The following is a 15430-nucleotide window of genomic DNA, read 5'->3' on the forward strand; positions in this document are numbered from 1 at the left end:
GATTGTGATGCTTTTCCTGATGGATTATTACAAACAGTGGTTGAAGAGTTCTACCTTTAGTGCCTTCTTTTAAAGGAGAAGTTCTTTATCAGCAGGACTGTCGCTGTCTTCACTTATTACCTCTTACACTAACTTGAATTTCAGTGTGTGAAAGCAGCATGTGTTTGCATCTGTGTACACATGCAAGGAGTATGCATGTGCCTGAAGCCTGTATCCCTACCTAGCCTGATCTGTCAGTCCCTGAGCTGCTCCTATATATGGAAAAGTGAAAGTGCCTAGATAATCATGTGAGGAAAATGGAAGAGCCCATTTCTTGGCAGGGGAGTTAGTTAACTTTAGGATATTTCACTAATTAACTCAGTTCTTGGAAACATTCTGGATCCAACCTGTGCAAGCTTGGTTATCTTAGCAAGTCAAATGAGCATGAAGTAATCCAGGAGTACTGGTGACAGTTCGGGTCAGCTGCTTCTTCAGTTTGTCTCTCCCCTAATTCTGGGATCTGTTGTGCTTCCAACTGTGTATTGTGATTTTACAGGGATAGGTAAAAAAAATCTGTAAATGCATGTCTTTCCTAGCAAGGGACTGGAAGAAGTTTGCTCTGCATCATATAGCTGTATTTGCCTTTTACTTGTTCATCTCTTGAAAAGTAGAATTCTCTCCTGAAATACTTTTTTTCATTTTCATTCATTCGTCATGTGCATTTGAGAGACGAAACATCTGATAAGATCTAGCATAATGACTGTTTCTCATTTATGCAGACCTCTCCCTTCAGCCTTTGCTTTTCTTTTTCTCTGTCCTCTCTTCTATTAATTCAGATCCATCTTCTCTTTTTGTATCTTTTCCTATTATATTCCATAACCCTTAGAAATACACTAACTGCCACATGTGAGTACTCAGTGCTCAGTTCTGCTACGGAAAATTTCTTCTAAAGTCAGATGGCTCATGTCTGGAATATGCTGATGGTATGACAGGTATGAAGACAGATGGCGTTTTGTGGGTATACGTGCCATTAAGTTAGTATACAAAACAACAAGTAAACATACCCACGGGGCAGATCCAGAAAATGCCCAGCACTACTGCACCATTATAAAAAAGTGTAATTATTCTTAATTCCTTTACAGAAACCGTTCTAGTCTCAATCTCAGACCAAATCATTAGTCTACCAAAATAAAAATTTCCCTTTACTTCAATGAACACTGAATCATACTCTCTTAATCATTCATCTAGATGTTAAAGTACCTGATACTTGGGTTGGAATGAGTAACATACTGCTTGTTCCATAGCCCTTGCAATTTTGACAGCAATGAAATCCTTATCACTCTTCAGTTTAAAAACTGACTTAGTTTACTTCAAACCCTTGGTCAGTATTATTTTAAAAGATCACTTTATATGGCCCCTTGGATTCAAATTTCTGCACTGCTACATATTTATGTAAGAATTCATTAGAATTTTCACTTCCTGCCTACATTCCTGAACACAATAACCAATGCCTGTGAATGTTCACCAGTAATCTTCTGTAGCATTGGCCCCTCTCTAATTATCATTGACATGGAATCATTCATTTCAAAGACAGCCTCTTAGTTTTCTGTTGTACAGAATTCACTTCATGGAATGAAAAGCACTGGTTGCACTTAGAAATGCAGCATTCACACATCAGTTACATGTTATGAGGCATAGCTTTCTCTGGAGTAAACTGTCATCACCCCACTGACATGAAGATTCCATCCCAGCCAGAACAAATTATGCATTAACATCACATAGAAAAAGAGAATTTGTAAAAAAAAAAAAAAAAAAAAAAGACAACCAGAGAGTAACTAATTATATTAAGCCTAGTTAAAGGGTAACATTCAAAAATTATATTAACTTTTAAAGTAAAATAACACCAGTGATAAGCATTCATTTTTAAATGAAAATGTGGGGGTTCTCCTCTATGGAAGCATAGAAAGACACAATGGGAATGGATGAAACACCTCTGAAAAAAACCTCTTTTTGTATACATAAGAGTTTTCATTCTAATTCTACAAAAAATCTTCCAGCAAAAGCAGACAAGACTGAATATTGTCGGTCTGTGAGTTCTACTCTCTTGATTCTGGTTTTGCTTTTGCTTGGTTTTCAATGCCACTGAAGGACAGAAATTGTAGTTTGGGAATCAGCATTCTTTTTTTTAAGGTAACACTTAAGCATAATGCAGAAACAGGCCTCACATAATCCTCTTATCCCATATAAAAATAAAAAAACCACAAGCTCTTAAAATGCTGAAGAGTGCAAGCAATTTGGCATACATGAGTAACAAGTTTGCAGGCCCACTGTTTATTTTGCTTTTACAGTTCGTCTTTTTGGACTCACTTCCAGCTAGTTAAATGCATTGGTCCTTGAGACCGCTGGAGGGTCACTCTTCATTAAAATTGTCTCTCTGCTAATAGTATTCTACAAATGCTACACAGCTGCATTTCACAAAACTTCGGTAAAATCTCCAGTTTGAACTGCTTCCAGGGGCGGTTTTACTATCAAGAACACCACATTTGCTTTATGGCCATGAAGCATCTCAGCATGTTCTCTTCTAGGACATCTGTGACCAACTCTAAACCACTGTAGGGTTAGGTAATGTTTAATTTGGCTTCTCTTCCCAGACAATTTGACTTGTTAAATATTTGTAAAAAGGTAAGACAGTGCTACCATCATGTCTTTTTGGCACAGATCTTCTGCCTATGCAAAAAAAAAAAAAAAGAGGATGGTAGTAAAATAGTGATTGATATCAGCATTCAGCATTTTTGCCTATTCCATTTTACTGATAATGGTTCATCAATCAATGTAACGCACTTCCAAATTTTCTCTTAACTTTATTGTCATACTCAACAGCTTTGTGGGACTGAGCCCTAAGAAAATCAGTTTCTCTGCAAACCTCTTTATAATGCCTATATTGCCCATTATTGTATTAAGTATCTTTTGAGTATATTTTATGACTTTTACTCAGAAGACACCTAATGGCAAAATCCTCTGAATCGGTATGATTCCTGTGCTTTGAAATGAGACTAAAGATGGGAAAAATCACAATGTAAAAATAACACCGTCCTTCTGTATTGCTGTATTTATTCATATAAACTCTAATGTCAATCCCAACCACTGGAATAGCAATGTGAATCTTTCTATTAACCATAAAAGTCTTCATATTTGGCACCATCCCATATTTTTGCTACTTGTACTCATAGCAGTTCTGCAAAACTCCCCCCCTTCTAGCTCATCAAACACTTAACAGCTGTCAGAAGGTTTGGTTTTACTGCAGCCTTGAGAAAGCCCTGAAAATAATGAAGTGAACAAGATTTAACTGAGAAAAGAATTTTATGAATGATTGCTATTGATGCTGCTGATTCTCTAGACAGATATGACTGATAAATTGTCTTGACCTTAAACCTCTCATGACATTCTCATCAGATCATTTTTCTTGCTCACCTTCTCCTTTCCTACCCTTATCTACTTTCCTCCCCTACTCCCCTTCCCTCATTTTGTCTTGCTTATATTCTTTTGGTTAAAACACATTTCCCTTTCTTCTTTTTTTTTTTCCCCCTTTTACTTACTCCTTTCCATCTCCCTACCTGTCTCTACTGATGTCCCATTTATGTTATAAACTACTGAGAATGGAGCCTACATGGATGAACGATATCTGTAGAAATGAGAAAATGAGTCTGAGCTAATAGCTTACAGATAAAACACTTCTATCACAGCAGAAGCAGAAGGAAGCAAGTAGGCATCCTTAAGACCTGGCCATCCTCACTTCAGCTGCAGAAGAATCATGTTTTCACTGGGAGCAGTGCAGGTTTAGACTCATTCACTCATGTTGTTTCACCACCGTGGTAATTTTTAGGTGACTGCTTTTGAGCGAGGAGGAAATCATATCAAGAACTCTGAAGAACTTCTACATGACTAGAATCAGTCATGGGGAAACCATTGCTAAAGCTATGAAATTTGTCTCTCTCACCACAACTTTCAAATGCAAAAGACTTGTAGAGAGCACACACTTCACAGTAACTTAAAACTAAAATTCCATTAACATTAAAGGACCCAAACATGCTTAACTTTAACAATGTACAGAAGTACCTCATGCACACACATAGGAAAGTGTTTTCCTAAATCCTTTTGGTTTGTTCTCTCAACTTTATCATCTGATAAGACTTTATTTTACTAAAGTTAAACTGTTAGCCTGCTGAACAGTTAAGTTTCTTATCTTGCTATTTTATTCTCACTTTACAAAATCAAGCAAGGAATTTACTCCTAATTTATGCTTGTGGGAATAAAACGGTTTTCCAGGTGTTTACAAAACCAACTTTAATACTAGTTTCATTTCTGCTATTTACTAGTTCATGTAATACAAATAGCGTGTTTTCAAGAAGCTATTGCAGTTCATCTTTTTTCCTATTGGAAATAAGCAGTAAATTACAGAAGCCTCACAGGGATGTCTTCGAGGGCTGGTTTTTTGGTTTGTTGGTGAAAAGACTAGATTTAGCCTACACTTTTTGGTTTAGGGGAGGTGGATGTTTTGTTTTGTTTTTAAAGTTAACATAAGGAAGATCTGTTTAGCTGGGTTTTTTTCTTTTGCATAAAGAATGACAAGCCTTGTCAGAGCAATAGAGTTTGAACATCAGGAACTCAACACAGAGCTCCCACCTGCTTCAGAACTCTCACCTCTATCTATTAGCACCTGAAAATGAGAGTGGCTCAAGGCCTCTCAGATGTGCAGGTGTAGAATTTCACTGGCCCATAAATATTCAGGATAAAATAAATATTGTGGGGCAGAAAAAACAGTTGTGATTGTAGAAGGAGAAGAGGTAGTAAGTATTCTGAGATGGGTGTTTATCACCCAGTGTTTGTTCTCCCAAATCACCTTTCTCCTTCTCTGGAGTATGGGACCTCCTGCAACCTCTGCACCCTACCATAAGCAATTCAGCTCTTTCGATTCTTTAGTTTACTTATAACTTTTTGAGTGAATACCAATTCCACTCACAGCAATTTCTTGGTGTGCATTTTATGTAACTTATTCCATGCTTACTTCAGCTTTAGAGAGATCCTCTGCTGTGTCTCCCATCTGCCTTCCCTTCCACTCCCTAAGAAGTCTTTCCAGGTTCTTCCATTACTAACATCAAAGAAAAGAATTAATTTTATTCCTCTTCCATACGCTTGTCCTCTTTGCATCTGTTTGACCTCAAATTCTCTATTCTGACACATCACTGAATCATAGAATGTTTGAGGCTGGACAGTCCCTAGTCCAACCCTCTGCTCAAAGCAGGACCAACTTGAACATGTTGCTCATGGCCATGTCATGAAGTAACATGTGCCAGGGCCTTATACATGAAGTAGTAACTTTGAGTTGCTTCTTAGAAAATAATTAAAGCTACTTTGGAGGCTAAATTCTGCTTTGATTAAAGTCAGCTGTAGTCTTGGTACTAATTTCACTGGGAGCATTATTTCCTCAGAACTGGGACACCAGGCAGAATTGAATACAACTTAATTTTCTGTTTATTCACTTAATACAAGTCCTAGCTGTGTATGTCTCAACCCCAAGATCATTCCTTAAGGCTCTGTAAACTGTAAACCAGGTCTGTAAACCTGTTTACAAACACAGGCATTTTTAACACCTCATAGATAGACACCTCAGTTTCCTTCATAATAATGACAAATAAAAAAGTCACTGTTTTTTAATAAGTCTACATGAATTAGCATTGTTTTACCAGAAATGGTGGAAAAATAGCAAGATTAGTTAAAGTTTAAGGTTTCTCTTACACTGATTGTTTTTTATTGCTTCATTTAAACAGCATTAAACCATACTGGTATATAATTAGTTCTGCCTTTAGTCTTTGGCAGTTTTTCCTGTTTAAGTTATAAGCTCTATAGAGCAGTGTACAAGCATTTGTCTGTGTTCCGTCCTTACGTGGAGCCCTATTACAACAGAATCACAAATCCTCTGGGTCCTCCATAAATGATGGGCGGGTAGATGAGAAAGACTGGAAACTTATTCCATCTTCGCCTCACACAGCAGAAAGATTTTTCAGTTTGCAGATGTAACAGTGTATAACTTACAGATTTTGCATTTTGCTCATAAGCTATTATGCTAAATTTAATAAATTAACCCTTCATTGTTAAAGTTATGCCTTGGACAGAAATGGAAAAGTCTTCAACTAGAAATGGTCTCCCCTTAACCTTACAGAAAGCCACCTGTGTATTTTCCCTGGATGTTTTTTCCAGGTGCTACAGTCAGTTGTTTGGCTAGGGAAAGATTGTCATCTAATGTGTAACAAAGCACAACGCTTAATTTCAATTGTGTGGGGTGTGTCCACACATCAGATAGGAACTGTGGCTCTGTGTGTATCTGGGGGAATAGTTAGGACTCCTTGCTGTTAATGACAGGTCTGATCACCTGTCCAGACTAAACCCCATTACAGCCACAGATCTAGATCTCAAAACCAATTTGGCTAGGGAACTTCAGCTGTCTTCCAGCAGCTTGGGATCTGTACGATCTTCTGCTTCCATGTCTTGTGACATTACTAGTGTATACATGTAAACCATTTGGATTTCCTCAGTACCTTAGGACACAGAGTGATGCATTTAAACAGCCATTACCCAAGAGTTTTTGCTGCAGTGTTTCATAGATGTTTACAATACAGGTGGTCTTTGGACTTTGAAACAAATATTGACTCTAGTACATGAAGTCAGGTTTCAGGGACCTATCTGCAAGAACAGTTGTGGGATTTGTAAATTCTGGCGCCCTGACAAGGAACATTAGGTTAAATTCAGACAAAAATTAGGTTAAATTTTGACTTTTTCTAGATATATAATGCCAGAATATACTTTTCTTCCATGCGGTATAGGACTGTAATTACTTTTCTGAAACATTTAGTGATCAAAACCCTTCATAAGTCTACCCTATATGCACAGCATATGTGAAACACTAACCAGTATTTGCAGATGTACCTCTTTTATGCTCGCAATGAAAATATTTACATACTTGCACTGCTTGATACTGGCAAACACATCTACTTACACACTCAGTACTAATCTAGTAAATAAGGCATAGCAGAATTTTACATTCATTTTACATGACTGAAAATGACTGCACAATGCTGTGAGCTCCAGAATGAGGCTTGTATGACTATCTGGAGAAAAGGATACAACAGACATCAAGCAACTTTTTTAGTCATGATTCCTATCCATGGGTTATTGACCTTTTCAGAAATGCTCCCACCATCATTGCTACAGAGCTCAAATACACTACTGGTGCTCTGAGGTCTGCAGGAAACTGCTAAGTAAATAATCTGATTGGTGACATCTTTCAGAAATCCCCCAACCTGACCTTGTTACCGCAGTTGGTTCAGCCAGGGAAGGTTGCCATTTAAGTAGCAATTTCACATACCTCACCTGGGCAAATATATTAGAAAACACTATCTTTCATCTATGCCTGAAAGATTTCACTGCAACTAGTCATTTAGCAGTTTCAGATAAACAAGTCTGAAATAAAACGCAGACAAAAATATTCTTAGATACCTGTCTAAACAGGGGACATTAGATAATGGATGAAGGGTATGTAGCATCAACGAACACAAGCATATCAATTGTACTAGACAAAAATGCATACAGTAAGCAATGCACACAAGCATTTCCAGATTCCCATTCATAGATGGAATAGAAAATTTCAATCTCACCAAAAGATCTTCAGGCTTATAGACATAGTTGCAATCTCACAGTTTCACTATGATACTCTTTTTTTTTTTTCTCCAAGTCCTTTGCTCTGCAACAAACTAAAAGTCTCATGATTTTTTCCAGATTTGTAAATAAATAAATTTGCTTTCTTAAGACAAGGCAAATAAGAGTCCAACATCTATTACTCTGTGCTATTGACATTGTAAACAGCATTCCAGAAATGTTGCCTTGCGATTTTTTGAATTAGTTTTGAAACTCTATGTTCGGAGAAAACTCTGGGGAATGTCAGCAAACACCCACAGGATGTGCAGTGCAAGATATCACTATGTGCCCCTCCCCCCCGTTTTCACTTTATTTCCCAAAAATCATTAAAATTATTAGTCTAAAAACTGATTCAGAACCAACTAGAAAGGAGCAATAAAGGTTAAGATGTCTCTGCAAACATTTTTTTCCTATGCATAAATATACATATATTTGTCCACATACATTTTCTATAGTGTAAGGAAATTTTCCTGTTACTTTCTCCATCTCGAAACAAGTATTTTGACATCACAGGATGTTTGAAAGCACCTAATTGTGATGATACCTTGAAATGAGATAGATGAGTTGAAGGTGCTTAGAATAATTAGGCTCTAAACTTTCAAGATAGTATCGTGGAGCTTGTTACAATTATCATTATAAATATTCATACATACTGGGCTAAGTGCACAACTGAGTTATCTATGCCATTGTTTTTGCAGCAGAATGCTTATTCTAAGAGTGAAATGCAAGTAACAGCCTTTTAAAAAGCAATTTTTTATAAGTCACACGCAGGATTATCAAAGTTTAAAAATAGAAAAAAAGAACATTTTAATGATCCTTCCAAAATTACTAGTAATAAAGACATGCACCTAGCGGTTTCTTATTCCCCATGTTGTGACTGACAGCCTACTCACTCTCTGTTGGAAAATACAAAAGGACCACCAAAGAATGTTAAACCAACCCAGGTGCTTCTGCTAGAAGTCAATGTGTAAAAACATTGTCTTTTTGGTGAGGGCAAATTTTTACCCTTCTGCAAAATGGCACTACGTCTAGCTAAGAATGAACGTGGGACTTGTGAGGTGTAATAATCTCATTTTGACTCTTAGCAACAAGAACACTTTTAGCAAAGAGAAATGTCAGGACTAAGACACCTTACCTGTTGTACTGAAACATGCAAAAAGGACTAAAACTAACAAAAACCCCTCCTGAATATGATCTGGCGTCAGTGTTTGCAATGTGAATTAAGACTATAAAATTCAAAATTTGGTTCTTAAGGATTAAGATCGATAATTTTTTTTCATTTCTGCACTGGCAGAGTATTCAAGTTATACTTGCCACAAAAATCACAGTACTCCAGGAAATGGACCAGCAACACTAGATCTTCTCAAGGAAGCAGACCCAGTTTTAGTCCTGCAAAGGGAAACTGAAGCCTGCAGCTCTACTAGGCAGGGAAGGAGGACAGAACTACCAACTGTTCTCTTTACCATCCTAAGCCCTACCCTACATGGCTACGTAGGGTACCCACAGGTAGTAGCTCATAGCTAAACATGTGCAAGAGCTGCTCTTAGGGTATATCTCTTTCTTCTTCCACTCCAATATTTTCTCATCCCTTAGGGTTTTTTTTTTATTTGGTTTGGGTTTTTGTTTTGTTTTTTCTTTCTTTCTTTCTCCCTCTTTCAGCTTTCCCCACTAATGGATTTAAGGGGTTCCTTAATTTCCTAAATTCATACCAATCATTGACTCCATTTCCTAGGCAGAGGACTGTTTCCTGTTTCTGAGGTTGACAGCTTACAGGGTTCCTGCTGTTGCTCCTTTCTGATGTCGACAATCCACATTGCTTGTAATTAAACACCAGTGTTGCCTTTGGCTTCTCAACAGTTGGCTAAAGTCAGCCAGAAAATAGAGAACAGAGCAGATCTGCCATAACCAAAACCTATCAACTATTCCTATCAACTCTTAAAAGAAAAAGCATTTGTCCTGTACATATTAGAAGGTATAAACAGTGAACTGAAAGAAGATCACATTTTCTGCTTTTGAAAATTAGTATTGAAATTGGCACACATCATAAATCAACTCCTCTAAGACATCCTCTTTTCTCTATCTTTAGAAATCTTGGCTAATGAGAAAACCAATGGTAAGTCTACACTGCAGGTTATTATTAACCACTTCCCAATCGCTACCAGTGGCTTAGCATCCCAACAGCAACAGTCAGAGAACAAGGCATTTGGAGATTCAGGGTGATCAGTTCTATGATTTTGTTACCTCTCCACCTCTGCAGTACCATAAAATACGTCACTGGGATTTTGTAAGTCTTTAGAAGCAAGGTCAAAGTGATTGCAATGTGTAATTATTTTTAAGACACATACAGCCATTCCCACGCAGCTGGCATGAATGTTTTGCCAGGACTCAAGTGGGAGGCCTGCCAGTAAGTTCCGTATGCGCAGACCTGATCTCCTTAGAAACTAAAATATTCTCTACATGGACAGAAAACTAGAATACAAAATTCATTTCCAGATTTTGAATTCACAAATATTTGAACCTATTCAAAGCTGCTGGTTTCATTTCTACAGTGTTTACAACACTGAAATACTGTCAGCAATAAACTTTCATTTTACTTAATACTAGGAATTTACTTACCCTACCAAACAAAGCAAAATACAGAATAGTCAATGGATCTTTTTTTAAAGGTTAGATGGTGCTTTGATTTAAAGAAGTGTGAAAAAGAATATTGGTGTATAGCTCCCAGCTTACCACACACACAAGTGGCAACTTTCTTGTAGTCACAGAATAGTGAGACAGCTGTAGCTGCTGGAGAGACTTTTGAAGAAACATCAGCCAAAAAAAAAAAAAAGAAACCTACCTTTACAGTACTCTGTCAAGAGTCAGGCCAAGTATATAGAAATAAACAGGTCTGGCTATCCTCCTGATTTTTTGTGCCAAGCAAAGCTTGGGCAAATTCTAAGATGGATTCATACATCATGTAACTATGCTGAGTTTCCAAACGATAGTTTAAAAAAAAAAAAAAAAACAAGCTAGAAAAGTCACATAAGAAGGGTAAGGGGAATATGTGTTTGCGTTAACAGTGGCCTACATCTGAGCCGTGGTGAAAACATTTATCCTAAAGATATTAAGAGATCAGTGTCTATAAAAACATGACCTACTGAGATAAGAGAATAGTTAAGTGTTTCAGAGGGATGACTGATCAGAGTTCTTGACAAGAAACCTGACTAAATAGTTTTAAAATACGAGCAAATACAGTAACACTTAAATTGAGCTCAAGTGAGAAACAAAATAGTGGTGCATTTTTTCTATAGGCTCCACTTAGATAGATACATATGCCCACCGAAAAAATGTTGAAGAACAGCTGCCTCAGAACTTCATAGCAGTCCCAGCCCTAGAAATTTTCAGCTGTCAGTGCCTAAGGGTAACTTTCCAGTGCAGCTAGGTTTACAATGAAACAAACAACAGATCCTATTTCCAGGGTTACAGTTATTGGCTAAATAAATAGCATTTTTTAAACTTATCTACTAAACACATCAGTGGCAAAACTGCAATTGCTTAAGATAATAGTGAACCAAATACAGGTGTGTCTGCATGCAGCCAGTCATTTCTGGAAGAAAGTACATTCAGGAGGTGGAGTAGAAATCAAGCCAAATGATTGGAGAAGCCCAACACACTCCCAGGAATGCGACTTGAAACTGAGCAAAGGGGAGCTGCAGTGCTCCGTTGCTGCAATGGGAATTATTTATTATCTGAATGTTTCCTCTCTCCCACCCTCCCTGCAACAATTAATCTCTGTTTTCTTCTGCAGTATCTTTCCCTACATATAGTTTGAGTCAATCAATTGTCTCGTGTTTTAATATTAAGTATATTAAAAGTTTACTAAATAGGAGACAGCTTCTCACAGGTAGAACTCACACTCGTATTAGTAAAGAGCTCAATCCTCTTATGATTTGAATCGCAGCTTTTTCAGCAACTTCAATGAGAACAAAATTGAGTTCCTTGGAAGACTACTTCCTCAGTGCAACAAAAAAATGTTTTGCTTCAATTTTTTTTTGAAACAAAACAACAATCAGCTCCATTATAGAGCTGAAAATATGATTCAGTTCATTAAGAAAAACAGACTAACCAAGATACTGATCAAGTTCAGACATACTTCCCCCTCCTTCCCCAGAAAAAGCTAATTTCTTTATCTGGAATCTGCTAGACTATGTCTAAATTATAGAGGAACCACCGAGTACAATAATTTATGTTGTCCAGAATACAATTTGCTGAACTCAAACACCAAGGGGTTCAAACACCAAACTAAAATCACATATTTTTCCCCACTTACTTTCCCAAGAATATGGGGGGGGGCGGGGGGGGGGGCGGGGAAATCCTTTATAATAGCAACTTCTGTTGAGATCCATGAATGACTACATGCAGAAAGTCACAAAATCTCCATGGAGTGTTTGTCAAAAGTTTCCTAAACCTTCTAAATACTCCTCAGAGAGGGTAAGATTATTCAGATAACTTCGGTATGATATTCCTAAATATTAATGTTTTTTTCTAAATCAAACGCAAGATTCACATCATCATTTAAAGTAGACTGAAATTTTAAATTACGCCATGTGCAAAATGATGGAGAAGAGTGTTGATTTTTAGTGATGTATGTATTTCTGTGTCAGTAGAGACATCAATACAGCCTTTGTAATAGATTACAACTCAAATAAGATTAACCAACAAGAAGCAAATGGCAACCTTCTCTACTTATTATATTACTTGACCATTTTTGCCTGTGGATTTACTTTCAGATGATAATACAAACATGCTTGGTATTAATAATAAAATGGTTTAAAATAATCACTTTTTTTTCCTCCCCCTCAATTAACTCATGTCCATATAGCCAAAGGGCTAACCTTTTTTCAAAACGGCCATTGATTTGGGGTGCCCTACAACTAAATATCAAATGCAAGCACTCAGCATCTCCACACAGGCCCTAGTGAATGAAATTTCTCATGACGTAGCATCTTCTAGAGTAACTTATTTCAAATAAAACCTCATATTAACAACAATTCAGACTTCTGATCAAAGTTAAACACTGATTTTGTGTTATGATAATGATTCTACAAGGTGCAGGTTAACAGGGAAGACACACAGCATTTAAGTTGAATACACATCTGAGAGCTCTCAAAATTCTGTGAATCAGTCTTCTGCTTCTTAAAAGTTTGCTACACTGTGACAGCTCGATTAAATGACACGTTCCTCTACCTTGCCTTTCTTCCACTACTATTAGCCCAATAATGCCTGTATAAATGTTTATAATAGAATAGGTTCTTCCATCATATGAGTTGAGACAAATACACAAGTATAAAGCACAAAGACAGTATGAGGGTTTATTATGGTAATGCCAGAAAACAAACAAAAGTAAAAAACCAAACAAGTGTACTGGTAAGATATTTTAAGAAGTAGATCAGTCCTTATCAACAGATGACAGGAACAGACTCCCTTTTCTAGCTGTAGTCAATAGACACCACTTTTCTTTATCTAACCTAAGTACAGGAAAAACTTCACAGAAGCAAAGCAATTAATAGCAGACTTCAAATGTGAGTAAATGGTATTAGTAAAGTTCAGAGGAATTCCATTTAACATTTAATCCAGACTAACTAATCCAACTCTCATTACCATTGGCAAATTACTGTATAAAGCTTTTGCTTACAAAAAGGTAAGTTAGTTCCTTTAGACTACAAAGGAAAATCATCCATCATAAGAAAGGGGACTGCAGATTTAATAGAGCCTATTCTGTTAAAAGATAACATTAAAACGTGCTTGCTGCAACCATGTATATATCCTTCCAGGAGAAAAGCTTCCCACATTGCAGAGCTGAGTTTCCATCCTTGTGAGCAGACTGATAGTTAATCTGATTCATTTTGTCCTATTCTAGGCTTCATATCTGTTTTCATCCTTATGCTTCAGTATTGCTGGAATGAGAACAGCTGTGAATGGGTACATTACTATCAGCACGTTCTTTGGAGGATCTGTACATGGGGTCTGACAGCAGCCTAAATAAGTCTGCTCCTATTTTGAAGAAAGGAAAAATGACAATTTCATAAATCTTCTGTCAGTATTTAGCATCTTATTTTCAGCAAGATTTTCCATCATCTGCCTCTGAAGTCCATCCTTTTCACTCCAAAAAAATGCATTCACAAGGGAATGCAAGCTGTAGCTGAAATTAAGTTAGATAACTGCTTTTTCTTTTTCCAATACATGACTCTAAATTTTATACAGAGGTTAAATTGTATGAACACTTCTGGAATCACATCACATGCAGTAAAAACAAAATAGTATCTTCTGCTCTGTTCTCTTCCTGTTCTAGGTTCCAGCTTGCTATACTCCAAACAAGGTTAAAGTTCAGAAGGAGAAGGCAAAGATGATTTTAAGCTGCATTAATTTCCCTCCAGGCTTAGACACCCAAGCAGGAGTCATCTTTGTTTTGAACTACATTTCAAAGTTACCTACAGGCTGCTTTGTACCTTAAGAAAGCACTGAGCCAAGAACTGTTTACTCTCTGGTCCCACATCCAACATAAGAATTCCTATAAAGCTATAGAAGGTGATCAGTGCACTAGGTCTATACACATCAAATCCTGAAAAAATGGGAATTCCTATAAATAACATTTGAACAACTTATGTCTTCTGTATGTAATATAACAGCAAAGGAATAGGTAAATTGGAATCTACCATTTTATTTTGACCCTTGCTATGCAATTTTCTGATAGAAATTTCCATCTAAAAATTCAACTCCTGTCTAGAAAGGGAATGGGGAACATGAACTGCAGGATCACAAAGAAAAAGTTACAGTTAAAAGTAAGCTGAAACAAGATGACAAGCAGAAGTTGTAGTTTTCATGGGTTGTAACTGACAGAGCCACCAGTGTGTTTATTTAGGATGCACTCTAGTGGACACACATATAATAAAATCAAAGATACAAATGTTATGAAAAGATAGAAAAATGAAAGCCACAGGTTGGTAGTAGTAATTAGAATTATTTACTAGCATGTTTTAAAATACTGTCTTATAACTTGAACATATTTCCTAATTAAATATGAAGGCTGTCTGAAGGCTAAAATTTTCATAGTTAGCATGACTGGACATGCAATGTAGATGAACACAAGTTACTTATCAATTTTTGAAAATTTTAATCTGAACAAGATTCAGTTATACATACTGGCTCAACAGAGAAACTCCATCTATTTATGCAGTTACTCCATCCCTTTGAGCCTGGCACAAGAAGCTGCTGTGCACACAGTGTTAATAGGTGTAATTAGAACTGTAGTATCTCAAAATGCGGCCTTAAAATGGTACTATTTTAACAGTTTCTAATAAATATAATCATAAACTGTGATAAAATCAGTTTACTGGAATATCAACCATAACAGCATATTCATTCCAAGAAAAGGTTCTTGACTGTCATAGGAATTGCAAACTTATACCAATGCAGAATAAGTGTAGATAGCAAAGCCTGACAACCTAGTGACAAAAGTAGTTCCATTTCTCATTACTTAAAAAGTTACACAAATATTTCTAATTTTTTATACCTGGAAAGTGACATTTTTCTCTTTTGATTTTAAAGATGTTCATATAAAACATGCCAATTGACACCGTCCAAAAAGCAACATGACAATAATGAGGGCAACAGGATTTTTTTAATAAACACACTTTATTATTTTTAAGTGAAAAAT

The sequence above is a fragment of the Pelecanus crispus genome, chromosome 10 (assembly GCF_030463565.1).
Source record: "Pelecanus crispus isolate bPelCri1 chromosome 10, bPelCri1.pri, whole genome shotgun sequence".
NCBI classification, from domain to species: Eukaryota; Metazoa; Chordata; class Aves; order Pelecaniformes; family Pelecanidae; genus Pelecanus; species Pelecanus crispus.